Source organism: Panthera onca, chromosome D1 (genome assembly GCF_046562875.1).
Source record: "Panthera onca isolate mPanOnc1 chromosome D1, mPanOnc1 haplotype 2, whole genome shotgun sequence".
NCBI lineage: Eukaryota > Metazoa > Chordata > Mammalia > Carnivora > Felidae > Panthera > Panthera onca.
Window position 1 is genome coordinate 84,254,484 of NC_138348.1, and position 11,513 is coordinate 84,265,996.

Sequence of the window (11,513 nt, forward strand, 5' to 3'; positions counted from 1 at the left end):
ACCAGCAGTGCAAAAGTGTTCTCCTTTCTCCACATCCTTGCCAACATCTCTTGTTTCCTGTGTTATTAATTTTTGCCATCCTGACAGGTGTGAGGTGGTATTTCATTATGGTTGTGAATTGTATTTCCCTGATAATGAGTGATGTTGAGCATCTTTTCACCTGTCTGTTAGCCATCTAGATGTTGTCTTTGGAAAAAATGTCTATTCATGTCTTCTGCCCATTTCTTCACTGGACTATTTGATTTTTGGGTGTTGAGTTTAAGTTCTTTATCGATTTTGGATACCAGCCCTGTATTTGATGTGTCATTTGCAAATATCTTCTCTCATTCTGTTGGTTGCCTTTTAGTTTGTTGATTGTTTCATTCACTGTGCAGAAGCTTTTTATCTTGGTGAGGTCCCAATAGTTCATTTCTGTTTTTATTTCCTTTGCCTCCAGAGACATGTCTAGTAAGAAGTTTCTGCAGTTTCTCAAAGAGGTAGCTTCTTGTTTTCTCTTCTAGAATTTTGATGGATTCCTGTCTCACATTTAGGCCTTTCATCCATTTTGAACTTATTTTTGTGTAAGGCATAAGAAAGTGGTCCAGATTCATTCTTCTGCATACTGCTGCCCAACTTTCCCAGCACCATTTGTTGAAGAGACTGTCTTTTTTCCACTGGATACTCTTTCCTGCTTTGTCAAAGATTAGTTGCCCATGTATTTGTGGGTCCATTTCTGGGTTCTCTATTCTGTTTCATTGATATATGTATCTGTTTTTGTGCCAGTACCATGCTGTCTTGATAACAGCTTTGTAATACAGTTTGATGTCCGGAATTGTGATGCCTCCAACTTTGGTTTTCTTTTTCAGGATTGCTTTGGCTATTCAAGGTCTTTTCTGGTTCCCTACAAATTTTAGAACTGCTTTTTCTAGCTCTGTGAAGAATTCTGGTGTTATTATGGTAGGGATTGCATTGAATGTGTAAATCGCTTTGGGTAGTATCAACATTTTAACATTTGTTCTTACAATCCATGAGCATGAGATGTTTTTCCATTTCTTTGTGTCTTCTTCAATTTCTTTCATAAGCTTTCCATAGTTTTCAGCATACAGATGCTTTACCTCTTTGGTTAAGTTTATTCCTAGGTATCTTATGGCTTTTGGTACAATTGTAAATGGGATCAATTCCTTGATTTTTCTTTCTGTTGCTTCATTATTGGTGTATAGAAATGCAATTTATTTCTGTATATTGATTTTATATACTGCAACCTTACTGAATTAATGTAGCAGTTCTAGCAGTTTTTTGGTGGGGACTTTCAGGTTTTCCATCTAAAATATCATGTTATCTGTGAAGAGTGAGTGTTTTACTTCTTTTTTTTACCAATTTGGATGCCTTTTATTTCTTTTTGTTGTCTGATTGCTGAGGCTAGGACTTCCAGTATGTTGAACAACAATGGTGAGAGTAGACAGCCCTGTCGTGTTCCTGAGCTCAGGGGGAAAGCTCTCAGTTTTTCCCCATTGAGGATGATATTAGCTGTGGGCCTTTCATATATGGCCTTTAGGATGTTGAGGTATGTTCCTTCTATCCCTACTTTCTTGAGGGTTTTTATCAAGAAAGTATGTATATTTTGTCAAATGCTTTTTCTGTATCTATTGAAAGGATCATATGGTTCTTACCCTTTCTTTTATTAATGTGCTGCATCATGTTAATTGATTTCTGAATATTGAATCAGCTCTCCATCCCAGGAATAAACCCCACTTGATCGTAGTGAATAATTCTTTTAATGTACTGTTGAATTGGATTTACTAGTATCTTGTTGAGATACTAGTAATTGGCTTGTAGTTGTCCTTTTTATTGGGGTCTTTGTCTGGTTTTGGAATCAAAGTAATTCTGGCTTCATAGAATGCATTTGGAACCTTTCCTTCCATTTCTATTTTTTGGAACAAAATGAGATCAGTCAGAGAAAAGCAGTATCATATGATTTCACTCATATGTGGAATTTAAGAAAACAGATGAACATAGGGGAAAGGAGGGAAAAATGAGATAAAAACAGAGAGGGTGGCAAACCATAAGAGACTCTTAAATACAGAGAACAAACTGAGGGTTGCTGGAGGGGACCTGGGTGGGGGGATGTGCTGAATTGATGATAGGTACTAAGGAGGGCACTTGTTGTGATGAGCACTGGGTGTTATATGTAAGTGATGAATCACTGGGTTCTACTCCTAAAGCCAATACTACACTGTATGTTAACTAACATGAATTTAAATAAATAATTTTTTAATGCTACAATTTCACCAAATGTCTTGAAAGAGGAGGGAAGCCATGAAAGAAATGACATCCAGTGAGTCCCTTAGTCCCGTGTAAGACTGTGTAAGATCTCTTAGCATATGAACTCCCAGAGATAGTCACACTGGAGGACATTTTAAGTACAGCCCTCTGGTCCCTCACATCTGCCCATTCTCACCTGCAGTCATGTTCAGATTCCAATTACTACACATTTGACTACTACCATCACCTTCTGGTTGTGTTAGTTACTGCCCCTTCAAATTCTCCTGTGAATGTATTACCCTCAATATATCTACTGTTTAAAAACATCTTGTGTATTTTGCTGATCAAGTAAAATTTCAAACTTCTTAGCCTGGCATTTATGACCCTCTAAATTCAAGCTCAGCATACCTTTTCAATTTTATTTGACTTTCTTCACCATACTACCCCAGACCACCTTAAGCTGAAAAATAAGGAGCTTCTCCAAACACACATTTTGACTCTTCTCCCACCCCTATTTTGGCTGGGATCCACTTTTCCCATTCACTTCAGATCTTCTATTTATTTGTAGACTCAACTTAAATCTACACCTCCTTCATGAATCCTGTTGTTTCAAATCCTTCCAGTCTGAAATGCTTTCTCCCTCTAACTTGTATAAATCATGAGCTAACATTGTAGCTGAATGTCTTATAACTTCCCCATTAAATTATAAACCCTTTGAAAGCAGAAAGCCTGTTTTAAATATGCTTTTTATCCTGCCCCCCTTCCAGAATCTGAGTTGCTTAAATGAAGAATTCACTCAAAATAAAACCTATTGCAGTTAAAAATCAAATCTTAATATCCTATCTGATAACATTTCTATCTGATAACATTAAAAAGATACTCATTTTTGTACATGAAATTGTTCAGGAAGAGGTTTCTCATGGTCTTTCCCAAGAACATGCCGAATCCTTTTTGTTAATGTTTATTTATTTATTTTGAGAAGCGGGGGAGGGGTAGAGAGAGGGAGAAAGAGAATCCCAAGCAGGCTCCATGCTCAGTGCAGAGCCCAACATGGGGCTTGATCCCACGACCATGAGATGACCTGAGCCAAAATCAAGAGTCAGACACTTAAATAAGCCACCCTGGCACCCCAAGAACTTGACAAATCCTTAAGTCAATTTAAATGCTAAAAGAAAAGAGCTATTGCAAAGATTGGATTAACAAATAAAATAAGGAGAATTTCCATTGTTTAAATGGTAAAGCAAAGCCTGTGGTTCTCCCCTCATCCTCTTGGAAATAATCCTAAATTGACAAGGAAATGAAAGAGAAAAATGCACATTTGCATGTTCTTTGAAACTAAAAGATATCCAACAAGACAACAGACCTCAAATGGAGTCACTTAAGCTAAGCTTTATGTTCCCAAACCAAGACTGACTTACAGGTTCAGCTCTCCCAGAAATGGAATCTTAAAGCAGTCAATTAGGAATCATCTGATCAACACTAGTGATGTAATCTGCCTGATACACCCACTGCAAACCCCTAAAGGAAAGTACGTTTACATAAAGCAAGCCACTCTTTTGCCAGCATAACTTCCTTAAACCCTCTCCTTTCAAGCTATTAAAAGTCTTCTATTTGTATGGCTCCTTGGAGCTTCTTTTTCTCTGCAAGATTGAATACCGCCTAATTTGAATTTATTTTTGCTCAAATAAACTTTAAAAGTTTTATTATGACTCAGTTTATCTTTTAACACCCCATGTCATGGTTTATGAAGTAGGGCATGTTAAAATTAGCCCACCAACAAATGCACTAGCTGTCTCCACAGAGGCCTGGGCTGAGACAAATCAAGGTCACTGATATGGTTTTAGCCTGTGAACAAGGAAAGCCCTGCACTCCCTACTGGAGATAAGGAGCCCAGGATTCCATTCTGTTTATACTGAATCTGGGAACTTGCACATAGTTCCTCTTTGTGTCTGAAAGATGCCATTATGATGTCAGGGACCAAATTTGCCTCATGTAAATGTTAGGTCTTCACCCCATAGTGAACACACAGTATGTTACATATGTCTTTGTTCAATGCACATGCTCCATCTTTCCTCATGGATAATCATAAATTTCTCCGCCCTTTCATCAATATGTATGTAATCCCCACCCCTATGGTTATTTTTGTTTAAATGTTTACTTATTTATTTTGAGAGGGGAGGAGGGGCAGAGAGAGAGAATCCCAAGAAGGCTTCACATTGAGCGTGGAGCCCAAGGTGATGCTCAATCTCACAACCATCAGTCAAAATCAAGAGTCAGATGCTTAAACTGAGCCATCCGGGCACCCCCCAACCCCTAAGATTATTAAAAACTTGTTCTAACCTAAGTTGAGGAGCCAGATGTGGATTAGTCTCATGTCTCTTCATTTGGCTGCCTCTAGCATAAACCCTTTCCTTGCTGCATATTCCATCTCTCAGTGATTGGCTTTGCTGCACATGAGACAGACAAACTTAGGTTTGGTTACCTATCACTTACCTGAAATGTTATGTCCTAAAATCCAAAACTACATTTAACAAAAGATTTTATTTAGACAGTGCCCCTGAGGTCACCATCTCACTAATCCTCCTCTCTGTTCTTTCCAGGTGGACAGTTCTTTAGATGTAGCCCAAGTCCAATGATCTTGCTATTTTACATATTTTTAGCTTTCTCTTTTACTTTGCATTTCTCTAATAATTTTATGGTTTGGATTTTCATCAAAATAAAGCCTCCCATAAATCTCCTCAAATTTACCAGTTTGATCATTTTTTGCTTTTAACATAAATAAAAAGGTGAATTTTTATGAGTGCCACTGAATACATATTTGAACATTTATTTTGATTGTGTTCTTTTGCCTTTTTTAATCAGAAGTAGCAAGTCTCAAGGCAACTGATTATTTTAACTAAAAATGTTACATGAAAAGTGTGGGTAGGAGAGGACTGTGAAAAAAGTACAAATAAGTAAACAATAGTTGCTCTAATAAGATAATGTTCAAAAAGTGGCCCAAAAGCAACCATGGAGGGGAAATTCAATGAGTATTCATTATTCTTAAGATGGCTCTGGACAACATTCTCCTAAGTGAGGAAAGTCATTGCATTTGGTCTAAGTCAAGCACGGACTCTGTGAATTTTATTGTATGCACATTTGTTGACAACCAACTTATTTCTTCAACCCCAAAAGTGGAAGATTGATAACAAACAACAATCTCTCCTTTCTATTGAATCTTAAAATTGGTAGAGAATAAATTCTCTGATCTAAATTCTGTGGGTGGAAAACCAAATCTATTTATGTCATTAACAAACTTGAACAGCAATTTTTAAAACTTCAAATTTTACCATATGCAGAGTTTGGATTGAAGTTTAAAAATATCATTTTAGTTGTTATAGAAACTAGCATTCTACTGTATCTTAAAATGGTTTTTGAGAAAGAATGACATTGTAGCCTGGTAGAGGAATTGTGGGGTATACATTGACTATGTCTTAATGCCAGAACTTTCATATTCCCTGCTACTAGTGGTGTGAGGACTTTTAAGTGAGACCACTAAATATTTTGGCCCTTTCCAACTCAGCTGAATGGAGATAGACTTGGAGTATGTCCAGACATAAAGGGAAGCCAGAGAAACATAAATAAGCATAATATGCCCAAATTATTTAGCCTCCAACTTAAATTATATTAGTTTACTAGTACCACTAGATAATCATATTAAAACTTTCCTTGGTTCGATATCATGCCAACTAAATTCAGGAATACGTCATTTACAGCACTCACATTGGTGAGAATATAGGATTTTAGGATCTTCCAACGTTCTACTAAAACATTTCAATAAAGCCATGCTATCTATCTCAAAAAGCAAAATTCAACTGAATAAATTTCAAGATTTCATTGGCTTTATTCATGAATCAGGCAGCATCTCATCTAGCAAATGGAAAGGAACTCAAAGTGCTGAACACAACAGGAGACTTTTATAGACATAAAGGGGCAGGGACAAGGAAAGAGCAGAGTATCTCATCTTTCTTTTGGGAATGGAAGCGGTTTGTCAACTGAATTAATTCAGTAGTGTTGACCAGGAAATTCCAGATTTACTGGTATAAGATTACCTTCCTGTGAGAGGTTGAAACTACAATTAGGTTGGGTATTAAGTTTTAGTTTGGTGACATGGGCTTAGCACAAGTGACTCCATTTGGGGCCTGTTGTATCATTTTTAACACCACAAATATCTGCTCTATGAGGGCAGAGACTGTGAGTGTCCAGTTCACTGTTGGATCTTAACACCTAAAAACTTCCTGGCATATAGCAAACCCTCAGTAAGTGCTTGTTGATTACATAAATAATTTAGGCAGCTGCAGGAGGAGGTTTGGATCTTCCTAATATGAAAGAAAAGCTAGCCTGAGGTGTGGAGTACAGGCTCAGAAGGAGGAAAGCCTCTGGAGGCTTGGGAATGAGTTTTGGTAGCAGGAGGCAGAGAGGACAGGACTGGCCATCCTTTGAGATAAAAAGACAGCATGTCATTGTTCTTTGTGAAACTGCTTTAGTCAAATTATGCCAACTACACTTCTACTGGGGAAAAAAACATGCATGACTTAATATGAATGCTGTTAGAACTGAGTTGCCAATGTTGTCTTGGCTTTGCAGCAATCTTTCCACACCAAAATAAATGTGTACTCTAATTTTATGAGGGAGGGTGAAATTAATAAAAATATCTATAAAACAAATAACTCTAATTTCACATATCTCTATAACTAATTCTGTGATCTGAAGTTAGTGCTTTTTAAAATCCAAACTTAACTCAGTGGGAACCAGTACACACCTGCAGCTCTCCCCACAAATGGGACTGACATCCATATTATCAGAAGTGGAGAGTGTAGCCTAGGGAAACCCATCAGAGAGTTAGTGGCCAGGGTGGGAACAAATTTCAGGAACAGAAGCTGTTACTGAAAAGCTGAATGGTTATGCTTTAAGTATGATCCATAAACCGGCTTTCCAATAATATAGGAAAGGGATACCCAAAGTCAAGAAAATATCCAATGGCTGTTCTTGATGAAGTAGCTTCCTGTTCAGTAACTCTAAGAAAGAGTCTTAATCCATGGTAGATTGGAAACTGTTCCAGCTAGAGACAAATCACTCTGGTCCATGGAAGGACCCAAATAATTGATCCTAAAAACACTGATAAATGAAAAAAGAGAAGTCTGATTTTCTGCCAAGAGGCCTTTCAAGTAGAACAGCTCTAGGACGGGGTCTAGAAAGTTCCCTTTGGTTAAAAAAGAAAGTGATGTATGATACAGCCAAGGGGCAAAATAAATCAGGATATGGGGATATAGACAAGTAAAACTGATCTCAGGTTTCAGTGAGGTGAGGTGGGGATAGATAACAGAGACTAAATCAAAAGGATGCTGGAAGTGTGTGGGCTGTAAAATAAAGAGTGGGTGGGAATAGAAAATGCTCAGGGATTGTGAAAGAGAGCCCAGGTGCAAGGTTCCTGGCTTATAGAAAGGAAGAAAATGAATATGGAGGAGACTCTCCCATGGCCATCCCTTAATTCCAGGCCCCCCTACTTTAAATATATCCAGAGAAAACAAAGAAAGAGAAAACTAAAGAAGACTCATATTCCCTACTGTTTTCTTTACAAGCAATCTGGCAACCTGCACAGCAGTCCTGACCATGTGGAAGTCAGACTCTCTGGTAAGAATAAACCCAGTATAAGACTTTAGATTATGTTCTTTGTCTACTTACTGAATGAGTACAGAGATGTTACCAAAGCTCCTTGATGTGACTACTACAAAAAATGAACCCCTGCAAGCAACCTGATAGACAAATTTATGTTGACTAAAGAGAAACAAAGTCCTCTTTGATACTAAAAGCTACATGAAGATCCCTAAAGAACTGAATACCTCTAGTGGGTATAGGAGAAGCACATCAACTGGTCAGCAAGGAGCTGGGAACTAAAGAAAGGATATTTTCAAAGAGAAGAAAAGGTATATCCCCAGAATGTGAAGACCAGAACTTTAACCTCAGCTCCTCAACTGGCTAAATGCATGACTTCAATAATTTACTTAATTCTCTGAGATGTGTCTTCTCATGGTTAAATTTAGTACTATTTCCCACTTTCCCACTATTGTTGTGTCAGGTAGTGTACGAGACAATGAGGAAGCAGTAACAAATGATATCTGGCATAATCCTCCACAGAGTACCTTTAACCAGAGGAAATAGATATGTTTCCAAAAATATCACCTTACTTTCTGAAATATAGAATTAGAGAAGTATGTGCAAAGTATAGAAATAATCATTTTTTAAAATTTGTTCAAAAATATGTGTGTTTGTGTGTCTCCTGGGTGATACTGTGTGCTAGACTCAAAGACCAATCATATGTTTCCTATTCTCAGGCAATTTTAGACTTGAGGAGGTGGTAATCATGTAAAGAGAAGTTCAAGTGTCAAGGTCATAAGTTAAGCATCACAATGGAGAGAGCCCTGCATAAGGCATTACAAGGAGAAAGGGATTCATTCTGTCAGGAAAGGGTTTATTCACCTAAATAGGCTCTTGAAGGGTGAGAAATTCTCCAGGTGTATTAATGTGGAAGGACTTTTAGGCCATAACACATCAGAAGTAGAGAAATACAGGTCTTTGGAATTCCTAAAGCAGAACATAAAAGGTGATGGGCCTGGCAAATGAGGCTACAGAAGCAGTGTTCAGACTATGCTAGGAGTTTAGACTTGACACTTTAGGGAAAGAGGAGTCAGTTAAGGTTTGGAACAGAGATACATGTGCTCAAATTCATATTTCAGCAAGCACTTTTAGGTGGTAGCAGACAGAATGTATTGTAAGGGGAAGTAGAGATTGCCCTATAAAACCATTAAAACACAAAGATCAAATTAATGACATGGAAACACGTTGACAACATAGTGTTTAGTTTAAAAAGCAAATTACAGAACAGTATGCACAGTACAGTCCCATTCATGTGTGAGTTGCTTGCTAAAATGAACAAGATCATTATAACAGTAACAGCTTCTAAATTTCGAGAGCTCACTGTGCTTCAGGCATTGTGCTAAATAATAGGCAAAATGTGCTGTTATCTCACTTTTGCTTCACAGTAACCAACTGATACCAGTGAAAATATCGCCGCCATTTTCTATCTGAAGAATGAAAGCTTTGCATGAACAACTTGCCCAAAGTGGGAGAGCCTGGAGCTGAATCCACAAAGTACCAAGGGTACCGGCTCAACTCCCCCACCTGCACCAAGATGAAATCATAGAAAAAGAGTATTTTAACAGAATAAATCTATATCAGTTGTATAAAGTAATATTTCTCCAGTGAAACATCTGAACATTCATATTAAGGAGGATAAATAAAGACGATTAAAAAGTGTCAGGTCAATTCATAAAAGGTTTTGTTAATTAATTTTGTTAATTTTGTCATATTAACTCACATTGAGTCAAGATTTGGTGCCAAATTGGTTAGTGAAAAAAAAAAGTTTTACATAATTTTTTGAATGGCAAAATTATGGATAAGAGATTGTAAACTTGAAAATTTTGACATTATTATTGGAATGTACATAGAGTTCTAGTTTCAAACTAGCTATATGGACATTTCCTGCAGTCTTCCTCCTAGGATCAACAGTGGAAATGAACGAGAAGACAGATGTTATTTTCAATAAGTGAACAATAACTAAACTCAAAATCAAGGGGGAAAAAGCTCAGAGTTTGAAAAAATAGGAATATCATGGAAACAAAAACAAATGGGATTCTATAAAAGAGCATAACCACTTAGAATGGCCATGGTGAGGGCCTAACCTCACAAAAGAAGGGAGAAATCTGTGGGAGCCCCAAGTTTAGCATGGTGAAATCCAGGAATTACAGGAGGCGCAGGGTCAGACTACAGAGAGAGTGATTTGATTCAACTGCATATTTTGCCAGCTCTGGTAGTAGTTCACTCCCTTTGGCCCTCAGGTGTAGGTGTGGAAGTGGTTTTCCTATTTCCTGCTAATGGCAAGCCCCAAAGTGCTTCATTATCCCTCACTGGTTTTCTTTAACTTCACCCGTTACCTCAGTTACCCCTTCTGAGTGTACCTCCTCTTCCCTGCTGAAAACCTAACTGGTAGAGTAACTGATACAAGAAGTGGCCCCAGAAAATAGATCTTTAAAATGAGGTTTGGGGACTAATTACAAAGACATTTAGTAAACACAAAGATAACCTTCTTGGTGGAGTTGGTGGGTGGCATGATTATGCAAATTGCCACCATGACAGGCATGGGTGGAGTGCAGGTGGAAGACAGGCACTAGGAGATCAAGAGGCTGGGCACTGGTTCCCATGGCAACAATGGTGGTTACAAAAACTGTGAAGTAGGTAGGGTGTGTACACTGCTCAAGAAAAGTGGAGAAAAGACAACATAAAAGCTTTGAATGTCCAACTCAGGGAAAGGGAAGGAAATCAGAAAGAATTTGTTGAAGACTGGTGCAGTGAGAGTGGACTCAGTCATGTACCAGCAGACACAGATGGGGCTGAGAACAAATCCCTCCAACCTTCCCTTAAGCCAGCCATCCCCCATTTCACCATGGCCCACTAGCAGAATACAATGCCTGGTCCAGGAGGAAATGGTCTATAGATTAAAGAGTGTTAGCATTTTGTTTGGATTGAAAACAAATGAAACCAATTTGTTTAAACAGGAGTCTGGGGATCATGTATGGGACTTGGATGTAAGGATGTTAAGCTATGCAAAGGGGAACAAAAATTTAAGGTTAGAGCAGACATAATTCACTGATCTCAGGAAAAATATATAAATAAATAGTTATAGCTATAGATGGCCAATAAAATCCCCAAAATAGTGGGTATAGTAACACTTAATAAGTGACACAATAGGGTTTAAGATAAAAGGATTTAATAACATTAAGGAATAAGAGTAGTTAAATGAGGAAAAGAAATCTGCAAATAAAACCTAATGATCCTGATCATGTGTAAATTTAACAATGTAATCTCAAAATACATAAAGTATAAAGTAACATAACTACAAAGATAAATTGACAACTTCAGTGTTATACAGGGGACTTTAATATATATACTTCTCTGAAAACACTCGCAAGAAGACCAAAAATAAATACATTGAATAACATTTTTACTAAACTTAAGCCAATAGATTATTATAGAGTCTCTTAAAAGTACAACAGACACATACAAATTATTTTCCACATTTGAATATATGTTAGGTTCCAAAGAAGTGTTAGAAAATTTCAACTAACTGACATTTTATGAGAAGTATTTTCCACACACAAACACTGAATTGGAAA